Source organism: Triticum dicoccoides, chromosome 6A, assembly GCF_002162155.2.
Source record: "Triticum dicoccoides isolate Atlit2015 ecotype Zavitan chromosome 6A, WEW_v2.0, whole genome shotgun sequence".
In the NCBI taxonomy this organism is placed as follows: Eukaryota; Viridiplantae; Streptophyta; class Magnoliopsida; order Poales; family Poaceae; genus Triticum; species Triticum dicoccoides.
The window spans coordinates 417,837,983-417,856,360 of NC_041390.1; positions in this window are offsets into that span (position 1 = coordinate 417,837,983).

Here is an 18,378-nt window from a genome sequence, read left to right on the forward strand (position 1 = left end):
TCCGCAACGCTCACTGTTCATCCCATCGATCGGCTTCAGTTAGCAGCAGTAGCGAAGGAATCGCTCGATCGGGTTCAGTTAACAGCCATCGATCGATCGCTCGGGTTCAGTAACGCGTAGCCTGCAGTGCAATCGCTCGGGTTCAGTTAGAGCCCAACGCCTCGCTCGGGTTCAGTTAGAGCCAACGCCTCGCACTCACGCGCGTACGTGTACGAGAGAAACGCACATCGCTCGGCCCCCAACCTCCCACCGTAACTGGGAACTCCCCGAAATTTTCCTCGCCCTCGCTTCTACCATGGTTTTTTCCGTCATGGACGGCCCAAAGAATGTCATGCAGCCGCGTCTCCGGCCCGCCCAGGATGAAAAGCCCATTTTCCGTCATGATTTTTTGTCATAGAAGTAGGAGCCCACCACATCTATGATGATACCGGGTTTTGTCACAATTATCGTCATAGAAGTGTCATATGTATGACAGAAAAAAATTCCGTTCATCCCAAAATGTCACGGATGTGCCTTTTTTTGTAGTGGTGCCTTATCACGCAACGGTAAAGGAAGTAATGGAGATAAGGTTCAGGATAGTGACACATCCTTGTTGGTCTCCAACAAAGCGGATAAAACAGCTAAGGAAGACTATCTTGAACACAGCGAGACAACCCCAGAGTCCTGTCTTGGTTTAGTGTTCGAGTTACTGGCCACTACCGCTTGCAAAAGCTATTCAAACTCACTATCTGAATCAGTTCGGTTTCTTGAGTCTCAACTACAAGCTGGAAGACATCGATCAGCTATGCTGCGACAAGAAGCGGAAATCCCTGGAGCATTCAGATGCATACTTTCTGGTGCAACAGCAAGCGTTGGAGGATTTTCGCACCAAACGGGACAAAGCTAATCAGCTTGCTAAGCTTATTGCCAGCATGATGGATACCCAAGACAACGTTTCTTGAGCTCTTCTGAAGTTGTTTCAGTTATGCTCTTGTTTTGCTACCGCGTTTATTTGCACTGGTGGCCAATTTTGACGGCCAGTGTATGTAACGTGCTGCTTTGTTCCCTATATTTGCACCGGTGGCGAACTTTGATGCCTAGTGGATGTAATATGTGTAATAGCGGTAATAGGCTAGCGTTAATTGCTTGCTTATTTATTTCCTTATTGTCTTCTTTAGTTGTTTGCTTGTAGTCACTGCAGTTCTTTTTCTGTTTTTTTAGTGGCCACAGTAGCCTATTTTTGGTAACTAGACCAAAATAATCATGGGCCTTCTACGGGCCGTATGATCCATGAGCCTTCGTCCGGCCGTAGGATCCATCGGCCTTCTATACGGGCCTTAGGGTCCATGGGCCTTCTACGGGCCGTAGGGTCCGCGGGCCTTCTACGGGTTGTACGATCCATGGGCCTTCTACGGGCCGTACTATCCATGGGCCTCATACGGGCCGTAGGATCCATGGGCCTTCTATGGGGCGTATCATCATTTCGCCAATCATGGGCCGTACTATTCGTGGACCATAATGAGCCGTTAATAGGCCATATTTGATAACTCTATGAAAACAGCCCAACGGTTTTTTACTTGAAAACGGCCCAACGTATTAACGGTCCGCAAACGGGCCGACTGTAACGACGGGCTGAATTTGGCCCACAAGTAGAAAATGACAGTAACGGGCTGTATGTAACCGAATGCTGCAAATGAGCCCAAGAATCAATGGGCCCTGAGAAGGCCAAAAGATAACTTGGGCTGGAAATGGCCCAATGGAATAACGGGCCGTTAATGGGTATAAAGTGACACACTGTTCATTGCGGGCAAGTTTCACCACGGGCCGTTAATGGGCCAAGAGTTACAAAGGTCCTCATATGGGCCGAAAGAAGTCATGGACCACACATGGGCCGGAAGTGAAAACGGGCTGAATCATATTGGACGGCCCAGATGATGCTACTGGGCCTAATTTGGAAAGGGCGTAACGGGCCCTAGGTTAGCGGGCCGTAAATGGGCTATATGCGAATAGGCCGTTAACAGGCTTTCCATGGGCCAGCCCGCCACCTTTTGACCAAGCCAAACGGGCCAGCCTTTTCACAGGAATGGGCCTCTGTTGGGACGTGCCACGTGTCGCCGTATCATAGGCGCCTTCGGTCCAATGAGCGGATGACATCTGTCCCAACGGTGAGCCGACACGTGTTTCCTCCAGCCAATGATAATTTTACACGTGGAAAATCCCCATTGGTCGGGGCTGTTAACGGGTTATCGGATCCAAAACCCGACCCGATAGCATAACGGCGTTCCGTTACGGTGGATGCCACTTGTCGGTCACCCTTGCCGAAAGCACTTCTGTGACGCGCGATTTATCGTCATGGAAGTGGACACTTCCGTGATGACAATTTTGGTAATGTCATGGAACACTTCTACGACAGCACAGGTATGACTATCTTGATTCTGTCATAAATTTGTCATGGATGTACATGCATGACAAAAAACGCGACGTACTGTGACAAACACGTATCATCACGGAAGTGTATTTTTTTGTAGTGACTAGGGTAGATCTTCACGAAGTAGGCAATCTCCTTGCCCGTACAAACTCCTTGGTTCAACTCCACAATCTTGACGGAGGCTGCCAAGTGACACCTAACCAATCTAGGAGACACCACTCTCCAAAAGGTAATAGATGGTGTGTTGATGATGAACTCCTTGCTCGTGCGCTTCAAATGATAGTCTCCCCAACACTCAACTCTCTCTCATAGGATTGGATTTGGTGGAAAGATGATCTGAGTGGAAAGCAACTTGGGGAAGGCTAGAGATCAAGATTTATGTGGTTGGAATGGAATATGTTGACCTCAATACTAGTGTAGGTGGTTCTCTCTCAGAAAATGTATGATGGAAGTGTAGGCATGTTCTGATGGCTCTCTCCATGAATGAAGAGTGGGTGGAGGGGTATATATGGCCTCCACACAAAATATAACCGTTACACACAATTTACAAAACTCAGTGGGACCGAATCAGAAAACTTGGTCAGACCAATTCAGTTCAAAATGTGAACGTTAGGATTTTTGGTGGGACCGACACATCAACTCGGTGGGACCGATTTCATTAGGGTTAGGGCATACAGTAATCTTGGTGAGACCGATTACACAAACTCGGTGGGACCGATTTTGGTAATAAGAAAACAGAGAGTTGGTGAGGCAAACTCAGTGGGACCGATTCGCTCATCTCGGTTGGACCAAAACGTTACGAAGGGGAAATGGAGAGTTTGCATTGCGAACTCGGCGGGACCGATTGCTCATCTTGGTTAGACCGAAACGTTATGAAGGGAAACAGAGAGTTTGCAATCCCATCTCGGTGAGACTGAGATCCCTATCGGTGGGACCGAAGTGACTAGGGTTTTGTTGCAGTGGCAATGTCAACTGAACTCGGTGGCGCCGGATGGAAAGATTCGGTGGGGCCGAGTTTGACTTTTGGTTTGGGACATATATGAATATGAGAAAGTGGTTGAGGATCTTGGAGCATATCACTAATCATTTTGAGCAAGTAACGCATTAAGCAACACCTCATCCCCTTTTAATAGTATTGCCTTTTCCTATGGACTCAATGTGATCTTGGATCACTAAAAGGTAAAATGTAGAGTCTTGAGTTTTAGAGCTTGAGCCAATCTTTTGTCCTTAGCATTTTGAGGGGTCCACATTTCTAATCCATGCCATGCCAATCATTGAGCTTTCCTGAAATATTTATCTTGAAATATTATTAGCTCAGTGAGATATATGTTGTTAGGAATTACCAAAACCACCCAGGGATAGTTGCACTTTCAGTCTCCCCCTTTTTGGTAATTGATGACAACATATAGATCAAAGCTTCGACAAAGGATAATAAGATTGAAATACATCATCGCTTTGAGAAGTATGTGATAAGTAAGACCTCCCCCTAAATTTGTGCATTATTTAAAATTTGCTTTTGAATGCAAATGCACAATCGATTAGGATCATGAGTCATTCTTCCATGTCACATACATCTTGGTGGAGCGCTCAAAATGATATAACTTAAAAGCATGCACTCATCACCAAGCAAAGTGAATGATCATATAAGAAAATAGAGGATAATATCATCCAAGCAAGCATTAAAGTAGCATATGATCAATCACATGATCACACAAGTATCTCACACAAGGACATAAAGTATCTCACACAGGCATACAATAAAAAGTTCAACCAAACGAAAAGAAGCAAAACACTCTCTTGAAGCCTATGATCTATACATATTTCTCCCCCTTTGGCAACAAGTTACCAAAAAGTTCAAATATGCATAGTTCTATGCTTCTCTCAGGCTTGGTCTTCGGGAGGTGGTGTAGAGAGAACTCCAAGGACGAAGGCATCCGTTGATGTAGTTGGAGCTGGTGGAGTGGCTGCTGGAGGTGGTACTAAGGCTGTGGCTGCTGGTGCTGATGTTGTTTCTGTTGTATCAGGTACATACACTGCAGCAGACCTCTGTCCTCTAGGCACTCGCTGAAATGCATCAGTAGTTGCCTTCCCTCTCTTCTCTTCTGCTTCCTTCTGGAGCTGCTCAACTGCTGTTTGAATCTCAGTTACCTTCAGATCAAGATCATACAATTTGGTTTCTACGATCCTCTCCAAGCTCTCCTGGTTTTGAGTCAGGGTGGCCAAGCCCTTCTCAATCCTCAGTGTAGACTGCATCAAATATGCAAGTTGGTCTTACTTGCTCTTCAGGAAAACTTGAGATGTGATACATCTCCAATGTATCTATAATTTTTGATTGCTCCATGCTATTATATTATCTATTTTGGATGTCAATGGGATTTATTTTACACTTTTATATCATTTTGGGACTAACGTACTAACTGGAGGCCCAGCCCAAATTGTTGTTTTTTTTGCCTATTTTAGGGTTTCGCCAAAAAGGAATATCAGACGGAGTCCAAACGGAATGAAACCTTCGGGGATGTGATTTTCTCAAGAAACGTGATCCAGGAGACTTGGAGTGGGCGTCAAGAAACAAGGAAGGAAGCCACGAGGCAGGGGGCGCGCCCTCCACCCTCGTGGGCCCCTCGTTGCTCCACCGACATACTTCTTCCTCCTATATATATCCACGTACCCCCCAAACATCCAGGAGCACCACAAAAACCTAATTCCACCGCTGCAACCTTATGTACCCGAGAGATCCCATCTCGGGGCCTTTTCTGGAGCTCCGTCGGAGGGGGCATTGATCACGGAGGGCCTCTACAAGAACTCCATGGCCTCTCCGGTGATGTGTGAGTAGTTTACTTCAGACCTACGGGTCCATAGTTATTAGCTAGATGGCATCTTCTCTCTCTTTGGATCTCAATACAAAGTTCACCTCGATCTTCTTGGAGATCTATTTGATGTAATCTTGTTTTCCTATGTATTTGTCGAGATCCGATGAATTGTGGGTTTATGATCAAGTTTATCTATGAACAATATTTGAATCTCCTCTGAATTATTTTATGTATGATTTGTTTATCTTTGCAAGTCTCTTCGAATTATCAGTTTGGTTTGGCCTACTAGATTGATCTTTCTTGCAATAGGAGAAGTGCTTAGCTTTTGGTTCAATCTTGCGGTGCTCGATCCCAGTGACAGAAAGGGAAACGACACGTATTGCATTGTTGCCATCGAGGATAAAAGGATGGGGTTTATATCATATTGCATGAGTTTATCCCTCTACATCATGTCATCTTCGTTAAAGCATTACTCTGTTCTTATGAACTTAATACTCTAGATGCATGCTGGATAGTGGTCGATGTGTGGAGTAATAGTAGTAGATGCATAATCGTTTCGGTCTACTTGTCGCGGACGTGATGCCTATATACATGATCATACCTAGATATTCTCATAACTATGCTCTATTCTATCAATTGCTCGACAGTAATTCATTTACCCACTGTAATACTTATGCTCTTGAGAGAAGCCACTAGTGAAACCTATGGCCCCCGGGTCTATCTTTCATCATATTAATCTTCCAACACTTAGTTATTTGCTTTGCCATTTATTTTACTTTGCATCTTTATTTCTCTTTATCATAAAAATACCAAAAATATTATCTTATCATATCTATCAGACCTCACTCTCGTAAGTGACCGTGAAGGAATTGACAACCCCTTTATCACATTGGTTACGAGGTTCTTATTTGTTTGTGTAGGAGCGTGGGACTTGAGCGTGATCTCCTACTGGATTGATACCTTGGTTCTCAAAAACTGAGGGAAATACTTATGCTACTTTGCTGCATCACCCTTTCGTCTTCAAGGGAAAACCAATGTAGTGCTCAAGAGGTAGCAAGATGCCTCTTCAACACTTGGCATCTTGACAGCTTTCTCAGCCTTTGCTTTGGCTCTCTTTTCATGTGCTTAAGCTGATGATGCTTCCTCCTGATTCATCACTACAGTGTTGTCTTCAAAATCATGATATAAGGGTAGATGCTCCTTATCCAATAGATAGGTTCTTGTGTCCATCTTAGAGTTGATGAGCTCCTGAATGTGTGGAGCATACCCACATCATCTCTTCTAGTCAGCGGCAGTCCTCTTGATTGTCTCTACAATCAGACTCATGACCTTGAACTTCTGAGGGACATCAAAAAGCTGTAGCAGGTTGATAGAATGCCCTCTCATCATCTTATGATCTCCTAACTTGGGTAGAAATGTGTGCCTAAGGATCCAGTTGATGGTAGGCAGACCAGACAACAAGTAATGTACTGATCCAAGCTTGTGAGTCTCCAAAGCTTTATCTGGGATCTCCTTGTACATGTTTGCCATAGAGTTGTGGTCTTTCTTCTTCTTGGCATACACATCCAAGTCATCCTCATGTTCCTTTGGGGCATTTATCAGCTTGGCCCATTCTTCAACAGTGGACTGGTACCAAGTACCTTATGACATCCCAATGATCTTCCCATCTGGGTAAAAGTAAGCAGTGGAGTAAAACTGCATGATCAGCTCATAATTCCATTTTGTGAGCTTCTGTCCAACAAACTCATCTACTCCACATGCTTTGAAGCTGTCATAAACTCCTCGGAAGTGATCCTCATTCTCCTTGATGAATTCCCAATCAACCCATTTCATGTCACAAACAATGGGCTTCTTGTCAAGAAAAATAGTTTCATAGAAGTCTTGTTGTTCTTTTGTGTGGAACCTGCAGTCAACTGCAGTCATTCTCCTCACAGCATAGGGATCAGACTGTGTCCACAATCTCAGTCTAGCATCTTTTCTGATGTGCATGTCTTCAGCCACTGGATGAGTATCTTTGTGGTCTGGGATCTTGGGTTTCAACTTTCTCAACACATGGGATTCATCATCCTGTTCTTCAGCTTCAGGCACTGGGGCCTTGTTCTTCTCTTCAGCAGGAATACTTCTGGTGTTCCTCTTGGGCTTAGGAGGCTTGTGAGCTTGAGATTTTGGAGCAGCTTTGGGCTTTGATGTTGCAGCCCCTGACTTTATAGCATCTCCCATAAGCTTCTGAGCTTTGGGTGTTGGAGCATCCTCTTCCTCTTCTTCTGTGGGATCCTTGAACATGGATGATCTCCCTAGAACTCTGGCAGTGGTCTTCCTGACCCTCTCCTTCCTCTTCTTGCCTTCTCCACCTTCTTTGGGTTCAAGAGTGAACTCCATTGTCTCTTGAGTGGAGGCTCTGGCCTTAGACATAGGAATCCTTATTGCTGGAGCCTTCTTATTCATCCCTGGCTTAACTGTAGCAGCAGTGCCATACTCCTTTTTCAGCACCTCCTTCTTGGAGCTTACTTCCTCCTCAGTAGCCACATAGTCCTCATCCTCTGAATCTGAGGTTCTCTTCTTCCTAGATCTGGTGGTTGCCTTTGGCAAGTTACTTGGAGTGCTCCTGCGGCCATCATCAGAAGTGCTTGAGGGATCTGAACCCTCACTCAGCTGCACATGTTCCTCAGACCTGTTCTGACTATCACTCTGATCAGACATCTTTGCAAACTTACTAACAACAGACCCTGTGAATAGATGTAGATGAGGTACAGTAGTTGAGCATCACAAAGTGAAGTATTTTTGCAAAACAGATGACTTAAAAACTTAGTTTTAGTTCTCCACAGAAAGCATTTCGGAGCTACCGATTTGTAAACTCGGTGATACCGAAGCAGCTTTTGGAACCTAAACTAGTGAACTAGGTCAGACCAAGTCACAGTTCGGTGTCACCGAGACTGCTAGGGTTTCACAAAGAATCGAACTCGGTCACACCGATTTGCAATTTTCGGTCAGACCGAAAATGCATGTGCTATGGCCTAAGCCAAATCAGTGAGACCGATTTCTACAACACGGTCGGTCCAAGATGAGTTCGGCGGAGACCTAACCCTAAATTTTCAAATCGAATTTAACCTAAAGGATGTTTTCAGTAGATAGAGTGTTTGCGTATGTGGTAAGGATCATGGAAAAACAATGTGCTATGAAACAGAGGTAAAAGAATAGCACAAAAGGTCGAACCCATACCCTAGTTTGGAGGGAGTTCGCTACGGCGACAACGGTGGGGCATATTTCCGTTGACGGTGACGGAGACTAGCGACGGGAGGTCGCTGGCGGCGAGGAGACGATCCGGAGACCCGAGGAGGCAAAGCGGGACACGCGCGGGGTGAAGAGTTTTGGAGAAATTTCCAAAATTCAACCTGTGATTATATATATCCCGACCCTTTCGGTGTGACCGAGTGGAACAACTCGGTGGCACCGAGATGCAGAATCACGAACGGTTACTGCAACTCGATGTGACCGAAAAGTACAAATCGGTTGCACCGAGATTGAAAACCTAGATCAACTTAGTGAACTCAGTGTGATCGAAGTGGATGACTCGGTCATACCAAAATGCACAAAGAGGTTTTGTAAGTTTAAGTCTATGATGAATCGGGGACTCCAAGTGCTCCTCACATAGAGTGGTTCGAATCTGACTTGATCAAACTTTGTGATGTAGCATGAATATAGTTTGAGATGAGGAAAGCATAGATAGCTAGAGGAGGTTCTTAGGCATTCTTGTCCATCCATTTGGCAAAAGAGAAAAAGCCAAACAATCAAAGCAACAAATGGATGTCCTCGAATGAGTAAAATATGCAACCAACATGCTCACACAATAAGATGGCAAATGAAATATGTGACAAAGCATGCACAATTACTCTAGCATCTATCAAGTAATTTGCGATGACTAGGGCATCTATATATGAGTATATTGACTGAGGAGTCAAATGAGAACATTTGATCGTTGGTCATACTCATCGTTTAAGCACAAGTGGGGTTGCCACTTTTACATAAAGCATTGTTGTGTTCACACCATTAGAGTTGCTTTAGCTCAATTGATTAGAGTAAAGCTCCCCCTAAATGTGATATCCCCCCTAAGAGGGATGAACTAACCTTGGGTTTTGTCGATGATGACTTCATGTAGGTGTTGAAGATGTAGATGCTCAATGTTGATGTAGATCATTTGGAGCAATCCATTAGAGTGAGTTGCACTTTCAGTACCTACACGGGTTAGTCCCACAAGGAACAAACAAGGATATCCATAGACATAGAGTGATTTTCACATAGAATGATGTCCATGAAAGCATTAGGTTACTTTGTCCCTTATCTTACCAACAAGAGGGTTTGTGACTCCTTGAACTAGTGCAAGATGTGGAAGTTGTCTGCACTTGTCCTCGCCAAAATGATATGAGTGAAGTATGTTGGCGGAATCATCCTCAAGAACTCTCTAGTTCTTTTTTCTTCGGGATCCACACCATCTTGATGGGAATCCTTGGAGTTGTAGTCGTACTTGATGAAGTAGAACTTGATGTAGTCTTGGGAACCCACTTGACCAAGGCTTTGGGAGCTTCCTAAAATGCATCAATCTCCTCTTGAAGCTTGTCCTTCCCTTTTTGCTTGTGGTCTTGTGGTGGAGGATCATCTTGAGCTTGTGTTCCTTGGAAACAAGTAGGATCATACTTCTCTTGTTGAGGAACAAATTTTTTCTTGGGGTATTGATCTTCTTCCCACTCAACTCCATTGGCATTGAACTTTCGTTCAAAACCAACACCTTGATTCTTCCGGTGTCTTCCTTGCTTGCATAAAATTTCCTCAAATTGCTTACTTCCGGCAAGGCTCTTGTAAACACCTTTCTCTATAATTCCCTTCAATAAGCTATTTTCTTGCTCAAGTGTAACTTGGCTAAGAGAATCATTAGTGGAATCAAGAGAACTACTAGAAGCAACATCATTGGGTTTAGCATGATTATTGTTACTACTAGAAGAAGAATCCTTCTTACTCTTGTTGCTAGATTTAACTTGTGGCATGTAAGTAGACAAGAGTAAATGCTTGGTAATGTAGGAAGAACTTTTCTTGCGAAGATCATCATTGATCACTTTTAAGAACCCATGCTCTTGCTCAAGGTTGAGCTTTTCGAAGCATAACTTCTCATGAGTCTTTAAAAGCTCTCGATGATTTTCCAAGGTAGTTTCATGAGCTAACTTAAGAGTGTTTAGTTCTTCAGTTAGACGCTAAATCTCCTTCTTATCATCGTTATTCATTTTATCTTGATTAGCATGATTAATAGCAAGTTCATCATAGTTTTCATCACTAGAATTGTCAACAAGTAAATCATCATCACCTAGCAAGTCATCTTCATCACTATTGAAATCAACATACTCAGGGTGTGATACCTTTGGGACTTTAGCCATGAAGCTTCTTCCAATTCCTTCATTTGGTGACTCAAATATGTCGTAGGAGTTGGTTGACACAAGTGCTAGACCGGCAACACCTTCATCTTGATTATATTCAGAGTTGGAGTGATAACTTCTCTCGGAGTGATCTCGGAGTTGGAGCCGGATACCCATTCACCAACATGAGCTTGATGTCTTCGTTTTGTGTAGCTCCTTGATGGTTTGTACTTCCTTTCCAAATCCTTGCTTCTTCATGATGTTCTTCATTCTTAACGGTCATCTCTACTCCTTTTCTCTCTTGGTGGTGATTCTTCTCTTCTACTTATTCTTTTGGGAGAATCTTCTCTTCTTTTGTAGGGAGCCATACACTCAATGGAGTAGTGTCCAGGTATTCCACAATTGTAGCAATTTCGTTCACGACTTGAAGATGTTTTGTCATTGTAGGACCTTGACTTCGAACTTACTTGCTTCTACTCTTGAAGAACTTGTTGAAATTCTTCACCATTAGGCTCAATTCTTCATTGAAGGCTTGTTTCTCACTTGATGAGGTGGGAGCATCACATGAGGCTTTGTAAGCACCACTTGACTTGTTGTGAAGCTCTTCCTTATCCTTGAGTGACATCTCATGAGCAACAATTCTTCCAATGACTTTCGTTGGCTTGAGATCTTTGTAATTGGGCATCATTTGGATTAATGTGCACACAATATCATATTTTCCATCCAAGGCTCTTAGGATCTTCTTGATGGTGAATCTATCGATCATCTCTTCACTTCCTAAGCCGGCAATCTCATTTGTGATGAGAGCAAGCCTAGAGTACATTTCAGTGACACCTTCACCATCCTTCATTTTGAACTTGTCAAGTTGACTTTGAAGCACATCCAATTTGGATTCCTTGATGGAGTCGGTACCTTCATGCATATCAATCGAAGTATCCCAAATTTCCTTTGCATTCTCAAGACGGTTGATTTTGTTGAATTCTTCGGGGCACAATCCGTTGAAGAGAATATCACAAGCTTGAGCATTGTATTGCAGCATCTTGAACTCTTGTGCGTTAGCTTCACGGTTCGGTTCTCTCCCATCAAAGAATTCACCTTGCAAGCCAATACACACACAATAGCCCAAACGGCGGGGTTATGTCCAAGAATATGCATTTTCATCTTATGCTTCCAACTAGCAAAATTTGTACCATCAAAGTAAGGACCTCTACGGTGGTAATTTCCCTCGCTAGATGCCATACTCTGCTAGGTTGTGAAACCAAGGCTATGATCACCAAAAGCTATGGAAATCAATGCAAATGGAGACCAAAGCTCTAATACCACTTGTAGGATCGGAAGTATGTCTAGAGGGGGGTGATTATACTACTTGACCAAATAAAAATCTAGCCTTTTCCCAATTTTAAGTCTTGGCAGATTTTAGCAACTTAGCACTAGTCAAGTAAACAACCTACATATGCAAGTCTAAGAGTATAGCAGCATAACGTAAAACATTGCACATGAAGGTAAAGGGAGGAGTTTGGAGGGAGCAAACGCAATGTAGACATGGAGATTTTTGGCTTGGTTCCGATAGGTGGTGCTATCACACATCCACGTTGATGGATACTTCAACCCACGAAGGGTAACGGTTGCACGAGTCCATGGAGGGCTCCACTCACGAAGGTTCCACAAAGAAGCAACCTTGTCTATCCCACCATGGCCATCGCCCACGAAGGACTTGCCTCAGTAGGGTAGATCTTCACGAAGTAGGCGATCTCCTTGCCCGTACAAACTCCTTGGTTCAACTCCACAATCTTGACGGAGGCTCCCAAGTGACACCTAACCAATCTAGGAGACACCACTCTCCAAAAGGTAATAGATGGTATGTTGATGATGAACTCCTTGCTCTTGTGCTTCAAATGATAGTCTTCCCAACACTCAACTCTCTCTCGTAGGATTGGATTTTGTGGAAAGATGATTTGAGTGTAAAGCAACTTGGGGAAGGCTAGAGATCAAGATTTATGTGGTTGGAATGGAATATCTTGACCTCAACACAAGTGTAGGTTGTTCTTTCTCAGAAAATGTATGATGGAAGTGTAGGCATGTTCTGATCGCTCTCTCCATGAATGCAGAGTGGGTGGAGGGGTATATATAGCATCCACACAAAATCTAACCATTACACACAATTTACCAAACTCGGTGGGACCGAATCAGAAAACTCGGTCAGACTAATTCAGTTCAAAATCTGAACGTTAGGATTTTCGATGGGACCGACACGTCAACTCGGTGGGACCGATTTCATTAGGGTTAGGGCATGCCGTAATCTCGGTGAGACCGATTTCACAAACTCGGTGGGACCGATTTTGCTAATAAGCAAACAGAGAGTTGGTCAGGCAAACTCGGTGGGACCGATTCGCTCATCTCAGTTGGACCAAAACATTATGAAGGGGAAACAGAGAGTTTGCATTGCAAACTCGGTGGGACCGCTCGCTCATCTTGGTTAGACCGAAACATCATGTCACGTTGCCATGCGCTTATTTGTTTGTATGCTCACTCCCTTAGTGCAAGAGAACATCACGTTGTATTGCCCCTTAAGATGACAACCTTTATTATGCAGTCTATTGCTTTTATTCCTTGTCATCCAAGTTCGTACAACGCTCAATTCTCTCTTACACTGAATGATCTCACACTTTTAGAAGCAATTTTTATTGCCTTTTTGCACCGATGACAACTTACTTGAGGGATCTTGCTCAATCCCTAGGTAAGTATGGTGGACACTTGAAAAAGATTTGGGCTTAAGGGTTTTTAGATGCACAAGTAGTATCTCTACTTAGTACAGAATTTTTGGCTAGCAAAGATAGGGGCAAGCATCACATGTTAAAGGATCTATGACAATATGACTTCTATGTGACTATAAACAAACATAAATCATTAAGTTGTCTTCCTTGTCCCACGTCAACAATTTTGGCATATAATATTTTGATGAGGGCTCACAATCACAAAAGATTTCTAGGATAGTATATCTATATGTGAATCTTCTCTTCCCTTATTAATTATTTCATGAGTTGCATCATTGACTAATGCTATGTTTGTCATTCTCTAATAAAATTTTCTGCTTATACTTTTCCTTATGTGGTGCTATCACCTACCATAGGATTAGTATATAATATTTTCTCTATTTAATTCCTTTCTTATTTCTTTCTTTATTTCTTTTCTTTATTTGCAAATGAAAGCAAAGAAAGCAAGAACTCAAAATAACTTTATTATATAACTTGCACACAACTACAAGGATAGATCACTAAGCAAACTCTCAAGGAAGAAAGGATATAACTAAACTTTTATTTCATCTAAAAGAAAAAGATCGAACTAAGATAAGTAAAAGCAAAAAGATAATGGGGTGATACAATATCTGGGCACCTCCCCCAAACTTGGTGGAAGCCAAGGGGAGTGTGCATACCCGATACTTAGTTCTCCTTTGGTGGTGAAGAAGATGATGTTGGTGAAGAAACGATCCTATCCTTAAGGATCAAGAGGTTCTCCAACCTACGGATGACACTCCGGAGATGGGTGATATGCTCTTGATGCAGAATATTTTCGCGAGTAAGATACTTATTCTATATGTGAACTATTTCAATAACGCGACAAGCTTCAATCTCGGCAGGAGTAAGGTGAGTAAGGTAGGGTTTAAGGATATCTTCCTCATCCTCCTCGGCCAGCAATGCTTGTGCTGCCACACTGGGTGGATCTACAGTAGCTTCCTTGCCCTTGCCTCCCTTGACGACGTCCATGGGCTCCTCCCTCTTAGTCTCAATCTTCATCAGCCAAGCATCTTCTTCCATGTTGTTGGAGGAGCAAGAAGATATGATGCCTGGCTTGATACATATGACCAGCGACAGCAAGAAAAGAGAACAGAGGATTTCTTCGCGATACGGTGATCATCAGGTTCGAGAAGTATATATAGATTGTTTTTATCTTGGAGGACAAGTACATGGAAGAAAAATGGAGTACGGAAGGTGTCCCAGGTGGGTTGTGCCCACCTAGGGGCGCTTCCTGGGAGTTTCTTTATTTCCAAAATTCTAAAACATTCCAAAACTAATAAAAAATATTTTTGCGGATTTTTTGGAGTCCGTTTACTTACCGTATCATGCACCTCCTTATTTTCACGATTCTAGAGTGTTCCGGAAGGACTCTTTTATGTGTTCTTTCGGTGTCATGGTTTGGGTAATATTACTTTCAACATTAATAGGCGTACCTGTGATATAATGCTTTATTTGTTTCCCATTGACAACCTTCGGGTTAGTACCTTCGGAATTATTTATTTTGATGGCACTAGACCGGTAAACCTCCTCGATGACATACGGGCCTTCCCATTTCGAGAGGAGCTTCCCTGCAAAAAATCTAAAACAAGAGTTGTACAAAAGAACATGTTCTCCAACTTTAAACTCACGCTTTTGTATTCTTTTTTCATGCCATCTTTTAACTTTTTCTTTTAATAATTTTGCATTTTCATATGCTTGGGTTCTCCATTCATCTAATGAGCTGATATCAAATACCCTCTTTTCACCAGCAAGTTTGAAATCATAAGTGAGTTCCTTGATTGCCCAATATACTTTATGTTCTAACTCAAGAGGCAAATGATGTTGGCGTTCTGGTAACGGCGGTCCCTAGACTTGCCTGCCTGCGGCGTGGCTCAAAGGGGGGCCCAGCACGGCCCATATTCATCAACATAGACCCAAGACCCTCGCGAGGGGCCAAGCCTCCCGGGGCGGACGACACGGAGCTTCCTCAGGCACGGCCTCATCAGGCTGGCTCGCGAGGAGGAGGAGAGATCAAGGCGGGGTACCTCACAAGGTGCCCGTGACACAAGCCATGACGATCAAGGGTGCCAGGCGGGTGCCAGCCCGCGCAGTGTCCTCCTTTCCTCTTTGGTGCAAAGGGAGCAAGCGCAGGCGAGAGCATCAAGCAAAGGCACCCGTTTCGGTGCAACAAGACCAAGACCAGTCCAACGGCAGGAAGGAAGTCATTGTGGAGCCCAAGCCAGCGTCACCACCAGAGCCTTTGGCATGCGAGGACCAACTTTAGTCAGGATAAGTGTACCAGATGTTCCACTTCAAAATGGCCAATTGTTGGTGCCCTTCCCGCTCAATATTTGGGAAGAGGCCCAGGGCCTTTGCCTATAAATAGGACTAGCCACCCACAGGGTATAAGGATCGAAATCGGAGAGAGAATCGAGAAGAGAGAGAGAGAGAAGGGTGACTGAACTCCTCCTAGCAGTTCATCCCCTCAGCCAAGAACAGACCCTCGTGAGGCTGTTCTTCCTTGTATTGCTCATCATCATCAGCCAAGAGGCAATCCACCATACCACACACTGGAGTAGGGTATTACACCACAACAGTGGCCCGAACCAGTATAAACCCTATGTCTCTTGTGCTGTTCTTTCCATAGCTTAGATCTTAGCGAGGCGGAGGGGTGCAGGTAGGTAGAAGGTGAAATCTCCGCGCGCACCCCAGTGTTCGAACATCAAGGGTCTGCCAGAACCCGAAATCCAACATTTGGCACGCCAGGTAGGGGTGTGCCAGAATTCGTCTTCCACCGCCCCGTTCTCCTCCGACCATCGCGTCCATGTCTGACGCTCGTCAGGCCCGCGCCGAGCGCCGGGCCGCTCTCGCTTCCCGCATCGCCCAGACGGCTCCTGTCGGCGGGCGTCCTCGCCGTTCCCCGTCACATGTCGTCAACGCCGCCACCGGCCCGGCGGGGAACGAGCAGCAAGCGTCGTCTCAGCATCCGTCCGTGCGGCAAGACGGCCGCACCGCTACTCCCTCGCTCACCCCAGCTGGTTCTTCGTCCCGCGCGCTCCGCGCACCCATGGAGGCTCGAGCTGCGCTCATCGCGGCAAACGAGCTCCTGCGCTACCGTCCCGTCGACGACGTCTATGAAGAATGGCTCGACCGCGTCGCCGAGCTCGTCCGCGCCGCAGGGGGCTCTCCTGCGCCATCCGTTCTGCTGCACCACACCCCGCCCCACGCGGGCGACGAAGCTCCGGGGGCGCCCCAGCCACCACCTCCTCAAGAAGGCGCCATGGCTCCATGGCGCGTGGCCCCTGGGAGGAACCCGCTCCATCAGGTGCCAGCGCGGCAAGAGCAGAGCTGCCAAGAAGTCCCTCGCTCACAAGAAGCTGCCGGGCGCTCCCTGCTCCAGCACGTCGCGACCATGCTCCTGCTCCCGCATGTCAAGACCCCGCGCTGCTCCCAGCTGCAGCGCGTGGGGACATGCAAGACCAAGCTCTCCGTCACCCAAGGCCTCCCGTGTCCATAGCAGGCTACCGTGCCTTCACCACCGAGCTACACAGCGTCGCGTGGCCCGGCAAGTTCAAGCCAGACCTACCTCCTCGTTATGACGGCATGGCCGACCCTGTGGAGTTCCTCCAGCTCTATGAGCTGGGCATCGAAGCTGCCAACGGAGACGAGAAGGTCATGGCGAACTAGTTTCCTATGGCACTCAAGGACGGGGCCCGCACCTGGCTCCTGAACCTGGCTCCAGGCACGATCTCCTCCTTGGACGAGATGCGCACCCGCTTCATCACCAACTTCCAAGGTCCTCGCGACCGGCCACCCGCCGTGAGCGACATGCGCCGCATCAAGCAACAACCCGGAGAGACCCTGCAGAGGTACATCCAGCGCTTCAACAACGCACGCCTCAAGATTCCCAAGGTGACTGAGGAGGCCATCATCTCAGCCTTCTCCGACGGCGTGCGCGACGTCAAGATGAAGGAGGAGCTGGCGATGCATGAAGACTTGTGCACTTTCTTGGAGCTGTTCAACTTGGAAACCAAGTGCGCCAGGGCTGAGGAAGGGCGTCTCTCCCTACTCGAGCTGCCTGCCACAGACCCAGAAGAGAAGAAGCCCAAGGCCAAGGATGTGAAGCGCAAGGGGGCTGCCATGCTCGCGGCAGAACCAGACACCAAGCGGGGCAAAGATTAGCCCGAATCTTCCAAGGGCAGTCGGTACTGTGTGTACCACGACCTCCACACCCACAACACCAACGAATGTAAAGAGCTCCGAGCCGTGCAAGAAGGAAGGACCGGCCGTCACCCCGACCACGGTGACCGGGGCTACGGTCGAGGAGGAGGAAGAAACGCAGGACGCCAGGAAGACCGCTGCCCGCGCCAAGGGTGGCACGATCAACCTCAAGAGGATCGCTGGCAAGACCCGCCTCATGAGGGAGACTTGAGGGATCAGCCTCGCGAGGATTGTCAGGACCCCGACTCAATGCCACATCGATCTAGCATGTAACACCTCATATCACTTTGCGGCCTCACGCACGGTATTCCCACGGGTGTCACCTTACCTTAGCCCGGGACCGTTTGCGCCTTTTGGCACACGTATATGACGGTGTCGCTAGCATCCATATGATAAGGAGCCCGGGCTGACATGGCTAGTCGTAAACCCAAAGTGGCACAGACTTACAGGGACAGGCATTCATGACCCAGCATCGAACGTGTCGGTCATCAGCGAGTGAATCCAGGCTGTAGCACTGGGCTAGCAGGACTCCGGTGAACCGGGCTGTAGCGGGCTAACAGGACTCCGATATTCGTCGCGTGACATTTCCCCGAAGGGACAGACACAGGAACGAAGAAGGACACATGCCGGCCAGCCTAAGTGTTCCGGAGCAGTAGCAAGCTACCATGGCTCGGTGGAACACTAGGAGACATTTCCCGGTAAGAGAGGCTACTAAAGATAAACAACTAGATGGTCAGATCCCACACATACCAAGCATTTCAATA